This window comes from Saccopteryx bilineata, chromosome 6 (assembly GCF_036850765.1).
Source record: "Saccopteryx bilineata isolate mSacBil1 chromosome 6, mSacBil1_pri_phased_curated, whole genome shotgun sequence".
NCBI classification, from domain to species: domain Eukaryota; kingdom Metazoa; phylum Chordata; class Mammalia; order Chiroptera; family Emballonuridae; genus Saccopteryx; species Saccopteryx bilineata.
The window spans coordinates 62,761,251-62,784,903 of NC_089495.1; the positions used below are offsets into that span (position 1 = coordinate 62,761,251).

The 23,653-nt window shown below is 33.9% G+C and overlaps 1 pseudogene; it reads left to right on the forward strand.

Annotated features, from left to right (window-relative positions):
• Nucleotides 1–309: 309 nt before the first annotated feature.
• On the forward strand, nucleotides 310–9,406 carry LOC136309303 (small ribosomal subunit protein eS8-like; annotated as a pseudogene).
• The last annotated feature ends 14,247 nt before the right edge of the window (nucleotides 9,407–23,653 follow it).

Here is a 23,653-nt window from a genome sequence, read left to right on the forward strand (position 1 = left end):
ATACCTCGCCATCGTGCAACCTCAATACCTCTTCTACGAATAGAAAATATCAGATGTCAAAATTATAATGGGACTTCTCTTTTTTCCAATAACCATGATTTTATTAGATAAATGAAATCGGTAGTCGTTTTCTTTCAGCAGAGATTAACATCACAACTATCTTTTTATTTTAAATTTTTATATTGAATTTATTGGGGTGATACTAGTTAACATAATTATACAGGTTTCAGGAGCCCAATTCTGCAACACTTCTTTTTACATCCTGTAGGGTTGATAAATAGGGATAGTTGAAGACTTGACTTGGGGGAAATGGACAAGCAACATCACAGTTTTCGTAAGAACATTAGATACTTGGGTTTTACAATTACAGTCATAGCATCATCTTTCTTACAGGTGGTATCTGAAAGTGTCAAACTCTTTGAAGCAGAGAGTAAACTGATGGCTACCAGGGTCTGGGATTGGGGGAAATGAGAAGATACCCTGATTAAAGGATACAAAGTTGCATTTATGCAAGATGAATAAATTCTGGAGATCTAATGTACAGCTTTGTAACCATACTTAGTTATTCTGGAGTGTATACTTGAAATTTACTAAGAAAGAAAACCGTAAGAGTCTTCACTACAAAAACAAAAAGAAAACTATATGAAGTGCTGGAAATGCTGACCATTTCACAATGTATACATATACACATATAAAACATGGAATTGTATGACTTACACATATATACAATTTTTATTTTTAACTCAATAAAGCTAGAAAAAATAAAGCTATATTTATAAACACTTACATGCCAAGGAATATTTTCTGATATAAATCGTAAAAATAATATGAAATAGTATCTGGCCAAACATCACAAAAGTTTCGTAGTCATAACAATACCTGTACAAATTAAAGGCATCTTTATACACTTTTTGTTGAAACTTTAACCTGATTTATTTTCACATCTGTAACTTACTTTGCAAACCTTATATATGGTAACAGGGCAAAGAACTGCAAAACAAATTTGTCAAGTTAATTTCAGGTAATTTTCCATTGTACAGCAACTGTGTTTCCACCAAAACAGATAGATATTCTGTTACATTCTAGCAAATGCAAGCCTTGTTTGACAAGGGCAACACTGCACTTGATAAGAGACCCACATTTCTTCATGCCTCTAGCCTTCACTGTCTTTCACTTCTCTGCCTTAGGCATCACATAAGGTATAGGATTTAAACACAAATGCTTACACTTCTCTGCTCCACAACTTACGTTTCCTGACAGTTATGTGAACACCTGACTTAAAATAGCATCATCTTAATCACTTGCAGATGGATAAATAGCAGACACAAAGACATGAATCTTCCAATACAATGTCACGCTTGAAGTAGTAGCATTTAGAGTTGCCCTTAGCAACCAAGCTAGTTTATTTTCTGGCTTTCAGGTTCATGCTATTTATCTGCTATAGTGGAAATATCTTATTTTTCAGGTAGCCCCTTGTCCCTTTCAGTTGAAATACTTTTTCATCTATACATGTGATCATTCACTATTTCCTTAAGGTTTACCTCACATTAGACATGGTGAAAAGAAAGACTATAATAAAATGATAATAAGTTTAATTATATTTCTCACATATTATTACTTTTGAAATTGTTATGTTATTACCAGAAATACTCTATTGTATTTATTTAATTAATTTATATCGTGTTTACAAGTTTGGACAGTTACTTAACAAATTTAATCATTAACAACAAAAAATGTTTTGTTTGTTTGTTCTCTTCTTTTCCAAGTAAGAGGAGGGTAGATAGCCAGACGCCTGCATGTGCCCTGACTGAGATTCACCTGGCAACTCCCGTCTGGGACCAATGCTCTGCCCATGTTGGGCTATGCTCACAACTGAACTATTTTAGCACCAGAGGCGGAGACTTCACAGGGACATCCTCAACACCTGGGGCCAATGCACTCGAACTAATTGAGCCATAGCTGCAGGAAGGGAAGAGAAAGTGAGTTAGAGAGTGAGATTGGAGAAGCAGATGGTCACTTCTCCTGTGTGCCCTAACCCGGAATCAAACCTAGGACATCCACATGCAGGGCCGATGCTTTACCACTGAGCCAACTGGCTACTATCTAATTTGGGGATTATATTATAACCTATTATCAGAATTTTGTTAAGGCACAAGACTTCCAAGAAATATTAGGAAAGGTAAATAAGAGAAACTCAGCGTTGTGAAGAAGCCATTGAGTTTTACATTAAATGACAGGACAGACTTTTTACATAGTCTTTCTTAAAAATCTTGAATTTACATTTAAAATATCCCAACTTCATTACTTAAATATTCTACCTCAATTTCCTCTAAGTATATTAAAATATATATATTAAATAGTGCTATATTGTTTAAGTATTAGAAGTTACATTAATAATAATTTCAATTATCTGTACTTAAATCTAGTCATGTAAAATATTTTGTAAAGTTAGACTCTCTTATACTTATTGCATTTTCGTTTTGTAATCACTTATTCTTTTAACTTTCCAAAATGTAACATCCAGAATAATGTCTTTAAACTTCTATTAGGGTAATATCGCTTTCACTTTGCTAACAAGAAAAGAAGACATTAGATATGGAATAGTAAATATTAACTAGTATTCAGACAGTGCCTTGATGGTCTATTTATTAATCAAACATTTAGACACTATTTTATGTCACTGATACAGAAAAAACAACACTGACAAGGGCACTGCTCTAAAATATCTTTCATCAGGGCCTATAACATGAGATCACCTTGAAAGTGAAATTATCCAAAAAGAGGCTTCATTGGTTATATTATTTTATGCAGAATATATCCTTTATAAAAGACTTAAATCATGTTTGAGAGTAAAATTATCATCTCAGTCAGATTTTTTATAATAGCTTTAGCATATGCTGTTTGCTACAAAAGGTTTTAGAAATATTATGAGTTTATAAAAATATATGAGATATCCTAGGTGCTAAAATATCAACAGATGCAAGATCCTGGCCAGTTGGCTCAGCAGTAGAGTGTTGGCTGGGTCTGAGGAAGTCTCACGTTCGATTCCCAGAAGGTGACCTTTTCCTTCTCCACCCCCCCCCATTCTCTCACTCTCCCTCCTTCAACCATGGCTTAAAAGGTTCAAGCAAGTTAAACCCAGGCAATGAGGATGGCTTCATGACTTCACCTCAGCGCTAAAATAGCTTGGTTGCCAAGCATCAAAGCAGTGGTCCCAGATGGACAAAATATCGCATTGTAGGGGGCTTGCCAGTGGACCCTGGTCAGGGTGCATCTGGGAGTCTGTCTGCCTTCCTGCCTCTCATTTAATAAATAAATAAATAAGTAAGTAAGTAAATAATATATTTACTATATAATATATAATATTTACTATATAAATATAATATATAAAATGTATTATATGATATATAAATATATAATATATTTATTATATAAATATATATTTATTTCTTTATATATATATATCAACAGAGTCAGTACTTCATCTGACTACAAAACTGACATAAAATAATTTAGTCAGTGTTGAAAGTGTACATTGTCCACCAAAAATGCCTGACAAATTTACTGAAAAGTTGGAAGCCCTAAGTATTCAAAATTGTTCTATAAAGTGTGTTGATTTTGCATTGTTGTCATAAGCAAATGTAGTCATGAATTAACTCAGTATCAGAATGGAAAAGAGAAAATCATTACTTCTTACTCTAAATATGTTTGTCTTTTTTTTTTTTTTTTTCTGAAGCTGGAAACGGGAAGAGACAGTCAGACAGATTCCCTCATTCGCCGGACCAGGATCCGCCCGACCGGGATCCACCTGACCGGGATCCACCCGGCTCTGCCCACCAGGGGGCGTCGCTCTGCCGCAACCAGAGCCACTCTAGCGCCTGGGGCAGAGGCCAAGGGGCCATCCCCAGCGCCCGGGGCCATCTTTGCTCCAATGGAGCCTTAGCTGCGGGAGGGGAAGAGAGACAGAGGAGGGTGGATGGAGAAGCAAATGGGCGCTTCTCCTATGTGCCCTGGCAGGAATCGAACCCGGGTCTCCCGCACGCCAGGCCTATGCTCTACCGTGAGCCAACTGGCCAGGGCCTGTTTGTCTTTTATAAAAATTGAAAGGTAAAAAAAAATGTACATAAATTTGAAATGGAAGTATTTAGAAATTATTACAGTGTTTTGAGAAATAATGACAAGTAATCCAATAGAAGAGTGAATACTCTATATAAATGCAAACTCCCTAAGAAAGATATATATTATAATTTGATAAACATTTTAAAAAATATTTAAGCTAATTCACTTATTCATAAACCAAGGAATAGAATTTAAAATTATATTGAGATGTAATTGTTCTCCCAATAGATCTTCAAAAGTAAAAATGTTTTATATCTTATGAAATAATGCTGAAGGTATTAAAAATGAGGTCTGTTATGCACTTGATTAGAATATAAAATGAAGGAATCTTTTTAAAATGCATTTTAACTATGTCTATGAAGATTTTTAAATGGTCAGATATTTTATTTTTGAAATTGTAAAATGTACATTTTTTTCTCATGCATTCATGCACAATGTGACATAAAAATAATAAAATATGCTTTAGCAACAAAAGATAAGGAAATATTTTCATTATGCAAAATGGGTCAAAAAGCATGGGATAGAAGCACCTACATTAGATGCAACAGTTAGATTATTCAAGGTTTTTGTTGTTGTTTTAGTGGATCTGTAGCTAAAAGTTTAATGTCAACTCTGGGTTCTACTGGAGATATAATATGAAACAACTGCTTCTAGCCACTTATACCTCCTCACTGCGGTTTACTTCGATAAAAAGTGTTTTTTTAATGGAGTGTGTTAAAAACCTCTGATTTTGGGTAGAATATATGAAACACATAACTACTCTTGATGAAGTGTTAAATTATATTAATACTTGTAAAATGTTGATCCCTAAATCATAACTTTAATTTTAACATTTTATGATAGATATAAAGCTTATAAAGTTTATAACTTCAGTCCTTTGTTTTTGGCCTCATTACTTAATTTAATGCATTATTATTTTTTACAAATTAGACTGAGACCTGGCCAGAGAGCTCGGTTGGTTAGAGTGTCATCTGGATACACAAATGTTGCATATTCCATCTGCCGTCAGTGCACATACAGGAATAGATCGAGGTTTCTCTCTCCCTCTCTCTCTCTCTCTCTCTCTCTCTCTAAGTCAATACATAAATTAAGAAAAACAACTAGATAGAGTTGTTCTTTTTCCAAAGACTCTCTTTGAGGAAATATAGAGGTATTCTTTGTTCACAAATTAGATTTTCTTGTAAGATAAAATTTTGAGAAATTAGATGACAATCAATCACATCATCATTGCTACTTCTTTTATTATTTTAGAATAATTTATTTTTACTGCTTTAAAATTACTAATATATTCAGTGGTGTAAAAAAATATTCACCTTCCTCACAGAAATCAGCCACTTGCCTATTTGTTATTGACTTGATGTTTAACAGGAGGAGGTAAGATAGTTTTGAAGTTTTGAACTCTGTAGAGACCACATTTTTATCATGTGAACATGGTGGGATGTTTTTCCTGATTGCTAATACATTTCTCATGCTCTCGTCTCAGTCTCCCACAAGCTAGCTTGAGAAGGGTATGTGATAGCACAATTTCTTCCTTCATGTGTTTATTCTTTTTTTTTTTTTTTTTTTTTTTGGAGCAAATGTGGGAGTTGATGGGGGCAAAATGGCTGAGATTTGAGAGTCAAAAATAATGAGTTAAAATCCAAGATGTGCTTATTATAAATCTGTAATCTTGGGCAATATAGCTAACCTCTCTGAACTGCAATTTCCCCATTTATAAATAAAGGTAACATTGCCCAATTTACATGTCTGTGCTGTTGCTCTTCTGAACTGATATAATCTATTCAAACTGTGAAATGACTTTAAGATCACATATTCCCCATCTGTACTTCTAGATGCAGGTAGAAAAAAAATAAATAACTTGAGACTTACTGAGATAATTTTCTCAGTTTTTAAATGTTATACTAGTACATATAGTATAGGTTACTGAAGGATTAAATAAACTGGAAAATGCAACATATAGTAATGGTATTACTCCATAACATATACTCAATAAATGTTAGTGCTTTTATATTAAACAAATACTTATAGGATGCCTTGTAAATACAATGTCATGAGCTAGATAGATTCTCTGGAGAAATGGTCATACATAGGTTTTCCCTTTATATTCTTATAAAAGAAGTAAAATTATATATGGGTAACATCAGACACACACAACATAAAATTTAAATATATGACCTTAAGAGAGTCAAACTATGTATGTTTAAATTGTTTAAATACTCATGGATTAGATTTCTAATCTTTAAAATTAGATTAACAAAGTATTTATCTCATAGGGTTGTTTTGAAAATTAGTATTTTATTTGTAAAGCACTGAGATTACTGTTCAGTACAATGTAGATATTATGTGCTTGATAAATAAAAAAAATTAAAAAAATTTATAGTGGAAAATAATGCAAACCATTCTGTTAGAAAGTAGCTGAATGGCCTGATCAGGTGGTGGCACAATGGATAGAGTGTCAGCTTGCGATGCAGAGGATCCAGGTTCAAACCCCTGAGGTTGACTGCATGAGCTCATCCAGGTTGAGAGCCAAGTCACTGGCTTGAATGTGGGATCATAGAGCTGGTTGCTGCCTTGAGCCCAAAAGTCACTGGTTTGAACCCAACGTTGCTTGTTTAAGCAAGGGATCTCTGGCTTGGCTGGAGCTCCTGGTCAAGGCACATATGAGAAAGTGATCAACGAACAACTAAGGTGCCACAACTAAGAACAGATGCTTCTCATCTCTCTCCCTTCCTGTCTGTCTGTCCCTCTCTTTGTCTTTTTGTCTGTCTTGCTAAAAAAAAAATAGCTGAATGAACTTTCACTCAAGGGAAGTTAGGTAACATTTCATAAAGGAGGTTGCATTTGACCAAGACTTTAAATATTAGGGAAGAGCTAAGAAAATGGTTATCATAAAAGAATGCCATGTATGAAAAAAAAAGATGACAAAGTCCTGACCTGGGCATCCAAGTGTTTCCGAAATGAACAAGTTTTACTTTAGCTGGAGTGACTGATTTTGAAAGAAGAGTGGGAAAGAAAATATTAAAATAGTAGATTAGAAAAGAATTTCTAGTTGTAGTTGGATATCTTTATTTTCTTGGCAATGGAAAGCAGAAAGCAATCAATTTGGCAGCATAATGTAAAATAAAGGCATAAAAATTGTAGTAGAAGGATGAGTTTTGCTGCATTGTAGCAGATTAAGGGAAAGAGTCAAGACTCAAAAAAAACATGAAAAGTTAATGAAAATTTAAAAAGATATTAAAAATATTGCAAACATGAAACCAACAGAATTTTGTAGAAGATCAGAAGGGAGAGAGCTTAGACATGATTCTGATGTTTTTAGACTTTGAGTGGAAATATGGTTCCATTGTCTAAGAAACAGTAGATATATAGCTAATATTTCAGATTTTCCTAGACATGTTTTCTTGTAACTATTTTCAATTTTTATTTTCTATAAATTCTAATAAGAGAATATTTGTACTTGTAACATGCTTTCCCTTCTTTGGTGAAAAAATGCACACACCTACCCATACATGACCACCACTACCATCACATTCACTGTTTCCTTAGAGAATGTTTGAAACATCTGAAAACCCTTTAAAACGTATTTTACTTTCTAAATTAACAAAAATTAACATTTTAATAATAAAAATAAGAACATTTTTTCTCTTCCTCTTCCCTTTGCTACTCTAACCAAGTGATTTTAACTGGTATGCAACAGCACTCTAGTGTGCTGCAAGAATTTTTAAAACTTACCACACTTGACTCTTTAGTTAGGGGCACTGACGTCTTTTCCCTTAGAATGTCAAAGAAGGAAATGACAACAGCCAACACAACAATGTCCTGCGCAAATAAATCAAAATTGTACCTATTTTTTTGTCAGATCAGCAAAATATTTTTTGGAGTGCTGCAGAATTGTAATAATTGGAGTATTTGTGCCATGAGATGAAAAAGGTTAAAAATGACTGGTCTAAAACTATTAAGTGGCACACAGCAATGAAGGCATGCATACTAATGGGTCAGATATAAGGAGGCACAGAGAATGAGAGTGGTGTACCAGGTGTGAGTATTGGAACCTGAACAGGAAACTTACCGAAGATGATTAGGTATTAAAAAAAAATAACTTAAAGAGGTTCTCCCCCTGGCCAAGTAAATATTATTTGATTTTAACTCACTGATAAAATAGAAAATTATGAGCCCATATTGATATGAATACATAATTGAGTAAGTCAAAACTTTGATGAGAAAGCAACTTGACTACTTCCAATGTTTCAATGTATTTGTTTATAAAACACTTTATTGCTAAAGGAAACAGAGAACACTGGCAGACACCACCTTCATCAGCTGATCAAAGTGATCATCATCAGTGTCAGAAATCATATGCTATCTAATAAGACACAAAAATAACTGAAAACAGCTTCTGTGATATTTCTGGCAAAGATGAATGAATATCCTGTGTAGGTAATCATAAAGAAGCATCAGACAGACTTAGATTGAGGCACACTCTCCAAAATAACTTTCTTATATACTAAAAGCCTGAAGATTATGTCAGTCAAGTAAACAGTGGGAATTTATTCTAGTTTGAAGATACTAGGGTCACAAGTAAATCTAACTTGCTACAAAGAGCAATATAAGGATAATTGATAACATGGGTAAGATTTAAGAATAAAATGGATACAATGTACTAATGTTAATTTTCAGAGTTGACTGATATTGTGGTTATGTGGGAGTGGGTACTTAGTTACACATTAAATAATTCTGACCTCTTTCCAGGCAGTGCTGAGCCATTGGCATCTCAATGAACAATTGGCACAAGCACCCCAAGACCAGGAGCAAGAGAAAGCCCCACCACAAGAAGCAAAAAATATAAGCTGGAGTGCCGTGTTGCCAACACTGAGATAGATCTTATCACATTCAGACAGTGTGCATACAGGGAGGCAACAAGAAGCACCAAGCCTTAAGGCTGGATGTGGGCAACCTCTCCTGAGACACTGAGTGTTGTGTGCACAAAACAGGGGTTATTGATGTCTGCGATGCATCCAACAACCAACTGGTTTTCTCCAAGACCATCTTAAAGAACTGCATTGTGCTTATCTACAGCACACAATACTGACAGCTGTATGAGTCCCACTAAGCACTGACCCTGGGCAGCAAGAAGGAGGCCAAGATGACTCCTGAGGAGGAAGATATTTTAAACAAAAAACAATCTAAGAAAATTGAGGAAAGATTTGATGAAAGGATAAAGAATGACAAAATCAGCAGTTTTCGAGAGGAGCAGTTCTGGCCCGACAAGCTTCTTATATGTAGATGACTATGTGCCAGAAGACACTACATATGTGACTTATATGTAGACTACGTGTAGATGACTATGTGCCAGGGAGGTGGTACATCTTTGAGGAAAATCAAGGGGTGAAGAGGCAAATAAATCTCCCTCCCTCCTCTCTGAGCTACTGTAATAATGATGTATATTTATTTATTAATTTATTTAAAGAGTTTTGAAGTTTGTGATGATAGGGCAATAGATTCTCAATGTATACTCAAATGTTTTAGAAAAAAAAAATCAATCCCTGTTATACTTGCGACTTCTCTATAATTTTAAGATTGTTCAAAAAGAAACCATAAAAAATGCACAACAATTTCACAAAGTACCTTAATAATATGCATTGTATAATCATTTTACCCTTACTAATTTCTTATTTAACCATTTTAGGATATATTTTTCTTCATTGTCAAATATATGCATATGTATTTCTGTTCTACTATAGATTATATGCATTTTAAGGTAACATTCTTATACATAGTATACTGTACAAACTTTTAATGTTCTTGAATATAGCCAAGTAGATATTCTCAAAAATACTTCTAAATTCAGTGTTATCAAGCCTTACATTTTTTACAGTTTGTAGGAGAGAGGTAATAAAATACTCCTGCAGGGAATGAAATGTATACTCAAAGTGGGGAGACATAATAGATCAGGTATGCAACCAAATGATACCTTTATTTGGTGTATCTATGGAATTATGGAACTTGAAAGTTAAAAAGGACCTCAGAGAATCTTTAATACAGTGGCCATTAAAGCTTAAGTAACAATGTACTAATTTCTTCAGGATAAAGTCCATTTGCCCTGTTCAAAACTTACATGGAGGCCCTGAAGCTCTGTCTACTTGAGTCTTCCTTCCTTTCCAAAGGGGATCCTTGGTTACCAAAAAGAATCCTTAAAACTTCATAGAACACCATTCGAAAATCCCTTTTCTATACTATTTTATATTTGATGTCTGAATCCTCTCTACATAGACCTGGGACATACTTACGTATTTCCTAGTTTTTTTTTTTTACAGTTCCAGGAAAAAGAACTCATTGATTCCAAGAACAATTCATTCCTATTCAGGCAGTATAAAATATCTGCCACTGAAAAGACACAAATAAGTAGAGAAGCCACCTTTAGAATAAAAATATCAATGTTATCTTCTATTATCTACTAGTGGAGGAGTAACAAGAGCCCCCCTCCCAAAAAAAAGTGATATAACAAAAAAGCAGCAATACCTAAGGTCATTAATTAATCTTGGTTTTATTCCAAATGCATTTATCAGGTATTAAAATATAGCTAAAATTAAAATATATAGGTAATATATATGTACATATATATTATAAAACATGATGTCTGTTTCTAAAAAAGAAAGTTTATTACAGTTTTAATTAATATGACCAAATAGTTTAACAGTGAACTTGTTTGTATTTCATGTTCTATTGGTTTTTGTTCAATTTTATAACAATTGGAATGATATTTAGCAATTACTATTTATTGCACATTGACTTAGTGATAGGTCTTAATCCATGTGATTGACTATACAACGGAGGACAAAGCAGAGTCTCTGCCGCATGTTGATTAAATACCAGAGGTGATGAACTACTTATACCGGAATTACTAAATATATATGTGTTACAATTTTGTAACTGTAGTACATATATTGTAGGTAGATGTTTTCATTTTCAATATTTTACTTTATTATAATGTATTGTCACAATATAAATTTTCACTGTAGACATTTTTTAAAACTAAATTATAAATAAAAATATTATACATATATTATTTCTGAGAAGGTACTCACCTACATTTGCCTTCCTATGGTTAGCACCTATGATTATTTTTAACAGTTTCAGTAGAAGATTAATATTCTTCTAATTTTTGTTTTACAGACCATTGTAAAACAAAAGAAAGTAATAGAAAATAACGTATTTTCAAAACCATCTTGTATAGGAAATTCATTAAGTTGACAATTATTATGTCTGGAAACATGTGAATTCTTTGTTATAAATAATTTATTCATATAATTAAGCTGACTCAAAGTGTAATATGGTTTAAGTTTCCCTTGATACTAAAAATTCTAATGATCAAATCTGAGAATGGGAAAAGAAAGATATTTTATTCTTAAAATAACTATTATATTAAACTCTCTCAAAAGACCTTTCAAAAGAAAAGCAATTAACCAATGAACTGACCTAATTTTATTATCCATCTAAAAATACATCTCTTTTATTGATATCCCCTAAGTCATGTTCTTACCTTTCCTTTTTTTTTTTTTTTTTTTTTAGGGAAGGGTATAAAGCAAGAAAGAGAGAGAGACCCAGGGAAGACAGACAGGAAAGGAGAGAGATGAGAAGCAACTATTCATAGTTGCAGCACTTTAGTTGTTCAATGAGTGCTGTCTCATATGTCCTTTGACTGGAGACTCCAGCTGAGCCAGTGATCCCTGGCTTAAATCAGAGATCTTGGGCTTCAGGCCAGCAACCTTTGGGTTCAAGCCAGTGACCATGGGGGTCAAGTCTATGATCCCATGCTCAAGCCAGGGACCCTGTGCTCAAGCTGGTGAGCCTGCGCTCAAGCCACTGACCTTGGTTGGGGTTTTGAACCTGGGTCTTCAGAGTCCCAGATTGACACTTATGAGCTGGCTTTTCATTTTTCTTTCTGAAATCTCCTTGATTCTCAGAGAGTCTACACTACATATCAGAAATAAACTATGTTTGAATCAATTTTTCATACTTTTTCTAAAAACCCAGAAATATTTATTCTTTCTCAAGAAAAAGTGTTACCCATGTTAACAAAATCAGTGTAAATATATAATAATTTTTCACAACTATTTACCAGATATTTCTGGACTTAATTCCTGCATCAATCACAATTTATCTCCATGGATTACTGAGTATGTAAATGCCTTAGAAATGTGACTTTGGAACTGTTGAATAATTTTACAAACTACAGTTGAAAATATATCTATAGAAATAAAAGACATATTTAATAACACTTCTATTCAGTAAGCAGTTTTCATTTCCCAGTTTTAGGAAAGAGAGTATGTTATCCAAATTCTCAGACTGTAATAAAAAATGACTTGATATGCTATTGAATATTTTAAAAAGAAAGAGTATTCATTTTTAAATGAAATAACCTCATAATCATATATATATATTAATCATAGTCATATTTATATGATTAATGTATACATCAGTGGCTCAAGGTCCCAAGACTGATATGCAAAGTGAGACAAGCCTCAAACGTGTGCACTATTTATTTGGAAATCATTTATATATTTAAAAAATAATATGAAAGAGTAAATGTCATTTTAGAGGAATTAACCTTGAAATGTTCATAATTATACAAATAACCACACATGGCTTGAATTATAATGCTAAACTGCATCAATCCTACTGGAATAACACCTGATGAAAATCTCAGTGATTGGTGGATTGACTTATTCATTTAAGCTGGCTAGTTACGTAGGCAATTACATTTTCTCAGTATTTCTGGTTATATCTGGCTGCATCTGTCCTTTTAACTCTCTTTGATAACATGATATAGTGGCCCATATTCTTGCAAAACTGACAATCAGTGCATGAAACATCTATGGTATATTATGCTTTATGTTTTACAACTTACTCTCAAAACTAATCATAGTAGTCCTGGTAGGCATGATTATTATTCCTATTTTATGGATGTGTAAATTGAACCCCTGGAATTAATGCTTTCTCAGTGACAAGGTTTTTAAGAAAAAGACCTAAGATCTGGCCTTTGGGGTAAAAATAAAATTTTCCAAACAAATTTATATGTCTGGAAATGGTATAAAAGGGATTATTGCTAAAGGTAATGTTATTAGCCAGTTTGTATTAGGAAGATGGAAATAACAATTTTCAAAAGTTTTGTGTGCACAATAATGTTGATGATCTTAATAATCATTTAAGAAAACAATACTTAAGGTAGTTTGCATTTGTCATCTTTAGTAACCCTGGAGCAAACGTATGAGGTAGGTAGTTATTATTATCCTCATGTTGCAGATAACAGAACTGATAACTATTTTACTATTTTCTCATAGTAAAATAACTAGTGGATGTATATAAAGTATCAATCTCATCTCTGAAAGGCTCTAAAACAGAAGGATATGAGTCCATATCACTCTATGTTGATGTTGTGCATGCTTTCAGCTCTGAGATTACATGAGGTTTCAGGCAAAGAGCCTATGTGTTTAGAAACATTGAATGTAGTTCAGGATAAAACGTACACACTACACTGAAGAACCTGATTTTTTTTTTAATTTTTGTACTTTGTCCTAATTTTAGCTCAATTGAGTTGTAATAAAGACTACTTTCTGAAAATTTACAATATATAAAAGAGCTGAGTTATAGTGAAAAAGGGGATCAAGAAAGACATTGAGCTGAAAAACAAAAAGAAGAAAATAAAATAAATTAAAAATATTCCATACAATTATAAACAAAATTTTAAGAAGGTTCATACACTGAGAGAAAGAATAAGATGACTACAGCATCAGTCATACTATGAAAATCTGACTTTCTCAGCCAGTCAAATCAAAAGGAGAAAGAGCTATAATCTGTTTTATGCTCTGCATCCTTTGTAGCCTCTGATCTCTTTCACTGACCCTTTTATACCTTTAATTTCTACTCTGTAAGATTCTTTGCCAAAGATCAGAGTTTCTACTACTTGTCTGATAAATTCAATATAGTAAAAATACCACTACAACTCGGATTGCCTGTAAAGAGGCTTAATCTATAATGAGAATTACTTGTTTTATACTTCACATTTTCTAGTCTGTAATACCTGATTTTGAGAGTTAGATGGGATGAAGAAAAGCAAAATATGTCATATACAATACTTTAAGAATGAAAAAACACTTGAAATTATCTCCAGGGGACAGACTAATTGAAAAGTAATATGTCTAATTAACACACCCACTTTAACCCACATTAACCCACAATAACTACATTCCCTTTCCCCAATACCCAGAAATAAAATATAGCAAGACAAAACCCTTTGGGTACTGTATCACATATGAAATCATCAGGTACTAATTACTAGTACCTAGGTGAATACAAGGGGGATTAAAAAAATAATACACCTTATAATCATTTGCAGATGTTAAACAGGAAATTCTGTCTGTAAAAAAGTGCTTACATATTGGCATATATTAAGGAGAAACCAAAGATCCAAAGATGATGACATCATTCTGAGCTTATTCCCATATTTTTAAAAGGAAGGACTGAAATACAAATTTTATAGTGTTATCGGTTGAAGAGTGTTTCCCCTAAAAAATTAATGTCTTGAAATATTAAATCCTAATACTTCAGAAAATAACCTTATTTGGAAATAGGACTGTTGTAGATGTAATTAGTTAACAGGTCAATAGAATGGGCCCTAATCAAATATGACTGGTGTCCTAAAAAGAGGGGGGACTTGTACATAGGCACATACAAAAGAACTCCATGTGAACTGAAGACAGCCATCTAAAAGCCAAGGAGAAAGGCTTAGAACAGATCCTCCTCAGAGACCCTGTCAATACCTTGATTTCAGGCTTGGAGAACCGTGAGACAATGAATTTCTGTTGTTTAACTGCCCACTTTTTGGTTCTAATAATATGGTATCGTGTCAATAGGAATCTAAAAATCAAAACTCTCTGCTCTTGGTCTAGTGTAATGGGAAATATACAGAACTGATCATTACACTGACCCTAGTTAGATTTAGTCTTTACTAATTTGCTATAAATATTTTGATGTTAAACACTTAAAAATAACTAAAATTTAGAGAAAACAGCCAATTACTTCATTACCTCACTTCTAAATATTTTAGGAAAAAATATTATCATAAATGTAGAGTGCATATGTCAGTGGAATTTATTTAGCATTATGAAATTTTCTCAATAATCATTAAATAAGAAAATATGACATGAATTTTAATGAGAAAGAAACTAACCTTGTCTTTTGATTTGCCTAATAATTTGATTCTAATTAAAAAAGTGATGACATCTTGTTCTTTGATTATAAAATCCAGAATACAACAATTCAAATGGATCATTTTATTTTATTTTATTTATTTTGCAAGAGAGAGACAGACAGACAGACAGAGACACAGATAGGGACAGACAGACCAGAAGGGAGAGAGATAAGAAGCATCAAGTCATAGTTGCAGCACCTTAGTCGTTCAGTGATTACTTTTTCACATGTGCCTTGACTGGGCAGCTCCAGTTGAACCAATGACCCCTTGCTCAAGCCAGCAAACTGGGGCTTCAAGCTAGCAACCTTGGGCTCAAGCCAGGGACTGTAGGGTCACATTTATGATCTCACACTCAAACCAGCCACCCCACTCTCAAGCTGGTGGCCTCAGGGTTTTGATCCTGGGTTATCAGCGTCCCATGCCTATGCTCTATCCGCTGCACCACTGTCTGGTCAAGCACAAATGAGTCATTTTAAATGAAAATTGTACCTTATTGTTTTGTGTCTAGTTGTCAAAAAACACTGATTTATCATCCATCTCTTTATTCTAAATACTGGGAAATACAATGAAAGTCCACTGTGCAATATTTTGTTTATGTAAAACCTTTACCTTTTTGCAATTTATTTGCTTAAATGGCTTTCTCCTCAACTAAACCTGAGCCTCTCAAGAGAGTAAGTGGATAGTGTCTGCAAGCACATTCAGGAGACAGTGTTTTTTAAAGGAGAAACAGGAAGGACAGAGAGAAAAAAAGAGAAACTGTGGGGGGAAAAAAACTGTTCATTTCCAACTAATTTTTCTTTACATCATTCAGGATTATTATTTTTAGTTATCATATAATTTCCATGATGACTTATAATTGAAAACACAGTGTGATACATTTCTCTCTGAAAATACTGAAAGATATCATTATAGCAATTGGTTGACTTCTTTCTATAAGGTACCTCTACTTTATGTAACTATGTATTAGATACATGAGATAAAAGAGAATGAGACAAGGGGTATGAAGTCGGGATGGAGGTGGGTATAAAACATCTATAGACCTTATACAAATAATATTTTATTTTCCTGATTCAACTCAAGGTAAAATTCTATGCTATTATGCAATTTTATTTGTGCGATTCTTCTTTTTTTCTTGCGTGGCTTAGAAAACAAGAAAGTATGGAACAAGTTAAATAATATTGTACTATTTCAAGAAACTCAAATGTTTGTTTATTCACACTCTGCTTAGATGAAATTTTGAATCACACAGTTTATAGTCATAGTGTCTCTTTCAAAATTACTGATATAAAATTAAAAAGATTATTGAATTTGCTAAATATGATTTCAAAAATTATAGTTAGTTCTAAATCAATGGTGAAATTTTAATGTTAACTATCTAGGTCACCTTTATTATGTGTATAAAATATAGTTTATCTTTGAGGAAATACAAGTGTTTTATACTTAAAGAATTACAGTGATGGAAATTTTAATTCATAAATAATCCATTTAAAAGTGTTTTTTTCAACCTATTGCTTTTGACAAGGTAATATATATATATATATATCTAAGATTAAGAGTAGAATATTTATAATTGAACTACTTGTATTTTAATCCTTATTCAATACTGATTTTGTCAATTATTAATTGTATGATGGTAGCCATATTGTTTAGTATCTAATATTAGTTTTGAACAAAATAACAGTACCTACTTCAGAGATGTTTAAGTGTTAAATGAAATAATATCTATAACATTACTAGCATAGTGCTACAAAACCCATAAACAATTAGCTATTACAATTACTTAGAGCTATATCCATCTGAGTTTACCATCAAAGGGAAAATGCTATGTTTCTTCCTGTTTTATTTATTAAATATACAATTATTATTATTATTATTATTTTACAGGGACAGAGAAAGAGTCAGAGAGAGGGATAGATAGAGACAGACAGACAGGAACGGAGACAGATGAGAAGCATCAATCATCAGTTTTTCGTTGCGACACCTTTGTTGTTCATTGATTGCTCATATGTGACCGTGTTGTTCATATGTGACCCCTTGCTTGAGCCAGCAACCTTGGGTCCAAGCTGGTGAGCTTTGGCTCAAACCAGATGAGCCTGCGCTCAAGCTGGTGACCTCGGGGTCTTGAACGTGGGTCCTCCTCATCCCATTCCGATGCTCTATCCACTGCGTCACCGCCTGGTCAGGCAAAATATACAATTATTAATTTCCACATTGCCTGGGCATTTGTAATACAGGGGTGGCAAAAATAAATCATCAAAGTCTTCTCATGTTGGAGTAGTAACTGGCAAACGCCATCGCTTAGCCCTGCTTGACTATATAGAGACAAATTGATAATGATCTTCATTTTCCACTAATCCTTCATGCTTCTCCACAGATTAAAAAAAATACAATATTTAGCTCTGAAAATATCCTGTCACAGCTAATCCAAAAAAATTGAATCAGTTGGTATAGGATATGGGGATATGGTTTTCGATGCCAGGCTATGAGAACCAGGGGTTTATCATTACTTCTCATCATCAAAGGGTTTACATTTTCTAGGCCTAGTCCTATAGAGAGAAGAAGATAAACCTGTCCTCTGCTGCTGGGGTGCCCAGCTGGTCAGGAGCTGCCCAGAACCCCCAGTGTTTATAAGAATGGATTAAATGGATTAAATTAGATATTTTTCAGAGCTTTCTTCATGTTCAGTTATTACCTGATAAATCACTGATTCTCAAAAATTTTTCAGCATCATATAAGGCTAAGTACCACATGGAAATTAGCAAGCACTTCTTTTTTTTTTTTTCTGAAGTTGGAAACGGGGAGAGACAGACTCCCGCATGCGCCTGACCCCGATCCACCCGGCACGCCCACCAGGGGGCGACGCTCTGCCCACCAGGTGGCGATGCTCTGCCCCTCCGGGGCATCACTCTGTCGGGACCAGAGCCACTCTAGCGCCTGGGGCAGAGGCCAAGGAGCCATCCCCAGAGCCCGGGCCATCTTTGCTCCAATGGAGCCTCGCTGCGGGAGGGGAAGAGAGAAACAGAGAGGAAAGAGAGAGGGAGGGGTTGAGAAGCAGATGGGTGCTTCTCCTGTGTGCCCTGGCCGGGAATCGAACCCGGGACTTCTGCACGCCAGGCCGACGCTCTACCACTGAGCCAACCGGCCAGGGCAGCAAGCACTTCTTACCTGCTCAGAGTACCCCAACCACCAAAGAACATTAGTCCACCATTTTTCCACTTTGTGTTGTTCTAACATTGGATCTAGTGTAGCAATTCAAGGCAACACTCCAGTTTTTGTTTGTTTTTTGTTTGTTTGTTTGTTTTGCTTTGTTTCTAAATCCACAAGGCTCCATATACTATTTATCCAACGCCTCATAAAGTTTAGACACCAAAATCACCAGATTTGCTCTAGGTTACTTTCAGCAAGACTAGTCTGAAACAGTGGGTAGTCTTTCTCATTTAAAAAAGAATGTGAGAACAGTTATCCTGTTCCATAATTAAATAGGTAATTATAGTACAAAGAAGTGTGCTGTGGCTGAAGTCCCTATGTGGTACTATTGGAGCGCTGAGGAGGGCAACAAATTTGAATTACTGTAGTAGGATCTGGAGGGGAAAGAAAAAGAAAAAAAGAAAAGCTTTCTTCTAAAGAAGGGTTGAGGGATCAATCTTGAAGTAACTGTGATCAGCAGGATAGCAGCTTTCAAATGAGAATTTGAAACTCATTCATCTTGGCAAATGAATAGGCCAGTGCCTTTAAACTGAGACAGATGTGGGTTCAAATTTAACCTTTACCATTTACTATATTTAAAATTGAGGACATTTTTTTATTTCTTCTAAACATTTGTTTCTTTATCTAAAATATTGAAAAAAAATCATATATGTTTTATTTTGAAGATTAAATTAGTCTTTATTGAAAAACAGCAAAAGCCGAAAGACAAGCTCCTCTTAGTGATCTGAAAAATAAACCAGAACAATTTAAGACGACGTAGGACAATATTATAAGTAGGTCATTAAATACTTTGGCCACAAGTTCAGGCTGTCTAGGTTTGATTCCTGGATATACCAGGTAGATAATTGGCTTTTGGCAATTTAGCTAATTTCTCATCTATATAATGAGAGTATTACTAGTTTTTAGCATTCATATGGTTATGGAATAAGTTAATATGTAAACATTTACAAAAAGTATATGTAAATGTTTACATATACACATACACCAGTTAGATAGAGCAAAGGTAGATTTTCAGTTTTGAGTACTTGGAACACAGAGTATATTCTTGTATTATTATTTATTAATTATTATATTATTTTCTATAGGAACTATTGTAAACCTACTTTTGCCCCACCTTTATTAGAATATGCACCTGTCTCTGTTGTTTCTTTATTTGAGGAACAAAGAGGTTCTGCATTTCAGCTGCTACTGCTTCCTTTTGGCCTGATTAATTATTATAATCACCATCTTCTTTTTTATATATTTTATTCTACTTTTTTGCTTTATTTTTTAATTGTCCTTGAAACTGCCTAAAATCTCTTTAAATTTAAATGATAAAAAAAATCTTTCTTTCAAGTCAACTTTCTGCTGAGCTACAATTCTGTCTTCTTCTCTTCACAGCCAAACTTCTTTTAGGAATTTCTTCATCATACTCTCATTCTTGACTCCATTCTCTCCTGTCAGCAGACCCTTCTACTCAGAGTTTTCTTCAAATGTTTTTTTTTTTTTTAAGATGGTTCTAATTTCTTTTTTATTTTATTTTTTTATTCATTTTAGAGAGGAGAGGGAGAGACAGAGAGAGAGGAGAGACAGAGAGAGAGAAGGGGGGGAGGAGCTGGAAGCATCAACTCCCATCTCCCATATGTGCCTTGACCAGGCAAGCCCAGGGTTTTGAACCGGCGAGCTCAGCATTTCCAGGTCGATGCTTTATCCACTGCGCCACCACAGGTCAGGCCTCAGAGTTTTCTTTCATGAACACTGATCACACTGTCCAATGAATATTTTCTAATTATTAGCTTTTCTGATATTTCAGGAGAATTGCATACTTACCTTTATATTAAAAATAAGCCATCACTTCTAAGTAAAATAATACCATTAACAATAGTAATAAAAATAACAGCATATTGCTGTGGTTTATTTGATGTCACAGTCCTCTGGCATTTTCTTACCAAACAGATGTGACTTCAGTTGCTAAGTAAATCCTGACACTAAATATAAAAATATGTATCTACATCTTTTTTGAATTCTAGCCCCGTATACAAAACTGCTTACTTGTATATATCCATGTTGACAGTGAATTTATAGTGTCTTCCTCTACTGGCTCCCCTTTGAATGAGTCATAACAATGTCCATCTAATTGCACAAGTTGGAAACCTGGGGAATCTTTAAAGCAGTCTCCTTTTTCTTGTCCCCTATATCAGTAAGTCTGACGTTCTATTGATTTTTGTCTCCTAAATAGCTCTGACTTTGCATCTCTCAGCATCTTTTTTGCCAGGAGCCTAATCCAAGCTTTCATCATCTGTTCCCTGAATTAGTACAACAACCTCCTAAGTGGCCCCACTTGCTTTTGTCCTGCAAATTTTTTTTTCTGCAGTATAGGAAAATCAATCATTTAATAATGTAAATCTGAATGTCTTTCTTTCTTGTTTATAATCTTTTACTGGCTTCCCTAGTTTTAACATGGACAAAGCCTACCATTATCTGGTCTCTATTTCAATCTCCAGCTTTATCTTTAACATTCTTATTCTTCCTTTTCACTCTGATTTTCCTTCACTTCATTTCCTCCAGTGAGCAATACTGCTCCCCGCCTTAGGCCCTCACACCCACTGTTCTATTTGCTCAGACCATTCTGTCAGTTAACCATTCATTCTTTAGAATCAATGAAAAGATCAAAGTGTCCACTTTCAGGAAAATGCTGAAGACATTTATCTAGACTAAGTTAAATCTTTCATTTATAGCACACTGTATTTGTTGTTGATAACAGTTACATTATTTTTAATAACTGGCTCTTCCATTAGATTATATTTTTTGACAACAGCATCTGATTTACTCACCATTAAAGTCTTCAGTTTTTAAAGAGCTATAAATACCTGATTCTAGCAAGCTTTATTAAAATTATTTTTCCTCCCAGCATTAGAAAACACTACTCTGGACTCAACACCCTGAACACAGTATAACTTTACAGCAATGGGTAAAATAAAAAACACAAAATTTGTCTGACCTGTGGTGGCACAGTGGATAAAGCGTCAACCTGGAAATGCTGAGGTCGCCCGTTCGAAACCCTGGGTTTGCCTGGTCAAGGCACATAAAAGAGTTGATGCTTCCAGCTCCTCTCCCCCTTCTCTCTCTCTCTCCTCTCTGTCTCTCCTCTCTAAAATGAATAAATAAAATTTAAAAAAAAGTAAAAAAAAAACCCACAAAATTTAAAACATTAAAGACAAGAACTAATTAAACTATGTCATTTTGAATTCTCATTAAATGCAATGACTAAAATATTTTTATAAATTAGAATGTTTGTCATTGCTTTTAGTCTTTTCCCTGGGTCTGAGAAAGTTCAATTGACTAAGTACATTTAGGACACAGGATTTGCATTACTCTATCACATTAGAAGCAAGTGAAAGTTCCTGCAACAAATAATAATAGTATTACATTTAAGGAAATTTTTTTATGAATATACTCAATTATGAAAAAAAAGGGCTGATTTCTTTTATATATTTTAATGAACTTACCTAGGGTTAAAATTAAAGTCTTTTAGTGAAATGTTTCTCTAACAGTTCTCCAATAGTGAAATACCACTAGACTTTAATTTGCTTTATTTGGAAAACAAAGTGACAAATCTCTCCTTAAATAGTTTAGGGACACATACATATCAAAAGAACAAGGGAGATCCTGGCAGTTTCCAGTTTCAGGTCACTAACAGCATTCTATCTGTAGGTGTAAAGTTAAGAATTCCAAGTTGTTATGACATGGTAAAAACAAGACTTGAGGTCCCCTCACTAAGGCAGTAACCCCAGAATAAACCTTCATTATTTACAACCTTATAACAAGCCAAAAAAATATGTAAAATTCAATGGGCAGAAAGGAAAAGAAGAGGGCAGAAAAACATAGGTTGGTGTAGAAAATATGAGATAAAAATGAATGAATGAAGGACAGAAAGAACCAGTGCTCTCTCTACGGCCTACAAAATCATTGGATTATACTGAATTTATAGTATTCTCCCAAAAGGCAGTGTCCAGTTTTTACTTGGCCTATTTATAAAATATATTTTTTGCTATGGTTTCTGAATATATACTAATTCTTTGATTCAGCCAATATTTATTATATTTTCTTAAATATATCTTGAGTAAATAGTACATGTATTTACTGAGAAAATAAACATCGACTCAGTGAATTCAGCAGCTGTTTAAGGGATGCTAGAATCACTGAAGGAGATTTTAGGACTACAAAAGTGGATTTATTTCATGGATTTAACAGAGCCTATATGAATATCTATTTTAGAGCCATATATGACTCAGGAAAACAATCGTTGCCATCTGAGTTTGAGAAAACATGCAAATTTCTTATATCTTATATTCTAATATGTATGCCTTTGCCCAGTAAAGTTAAATTACCTTTTATATCATGTAATACCTATTCAGATATTGGGGATGTGGTCTCATGTGTAGTAGGAATTGAGTTGACTAACTTTAGGACACATTCCTTGATAGACTTTTTGTGTTTTGTGAATATATAAAGAACAAAATGTGGGGGCTCCAAATGACTCAGAAAGTGAAAAGCATGGGTTGTTCTAGGTCTTATATCAATGTAAAAATAAAAATGGTATAACTAGATATATACTTCTTTCCCTTTAAGATAGCTTTATTTTCTGACTTCCCAACTGCTTTCACTCTACTGCAATACACAATGTATATATATATATATATGTGTGTGTGTATGTGTGTGTATGCTTTATATACATGTAATATATTATAATGCTTGTAATATCTAATAATATAATCTATAATTAGATCCTCTCTATTTTTTAATTCATTTTAGAGAGGAGAGAGAGAGAGAGAGAAAGGGGGTAGGAACAGAAAGCATCAACTCCCATATGTACCTTGACCAGACAACTGCAGGGTTTTGAACCGGTGACCTCAGCATTCCAGGTCAATGTTTTATCTGCTAAGCCACCACAGGTTAGGCATAGATCCTCCCTATTTATCTATATACTTTTATATATGACTATCTAAACTATTATAGTATACATTATACTATTATAGAAAAGTCTAGATGCTAAAATCTGTGCAATGACCTTAATAGATTCATATTTGGTGAAGA